The sequence below is a fragment of the Penaeus monodon genome, chromosome 34, assembly GCF_015228065.2.
Source record: "Penaeus monodon isolate SGIC_2016 chromosome 34, NSTDA_Pmon_1, whole genome shotgun sequence".
Classification (NCBI taxonomy): domain Eukaryota; kingdom Metazoa; phylum Arthropoda; class Malacostraca; order Decapoda; family Penaeidae; genus Penaeus; species Penaeus monodon.
The window spans coordinates 14,290,173-14,290,537 of NC_051419.1; positions in this window are offsets into that span (position 1 = coordinate 14,290,173).

The window sequence follows — 365 nt, forward strand, 5'->3', positions numbered from 1 at the left end:
AGCAAGCCTCTCACTCCCCCATCTCTCCTTTAATTTCAGCAAGATAGCTCATCCCCTCCCCCCCCAAAAAAAAAACAAAAAAACATGGCTCTCCCTTACCATGATTTCGCCTCCCCCACCCCCCTTTGAGAAAATAACCCCATTCCCCTAACAGCATCCCCCCCATCTCCACTCCCCCTCTCCCATCCACCCCCCTCCCCTGGAAAATAATCCCCTCCCCCCCACCACCTGCTATCTCGCCCCCACCCCCCCTCTCGCAAGAAGCCCCTCCCCCTTACTCATCTCCCACCCACCCCCCTCCCCCCGCCCCTCCTGCCACTCTCCCCCCAATAAGGAAAAGATTTCCGCCAATCCCGTTCGAGGTT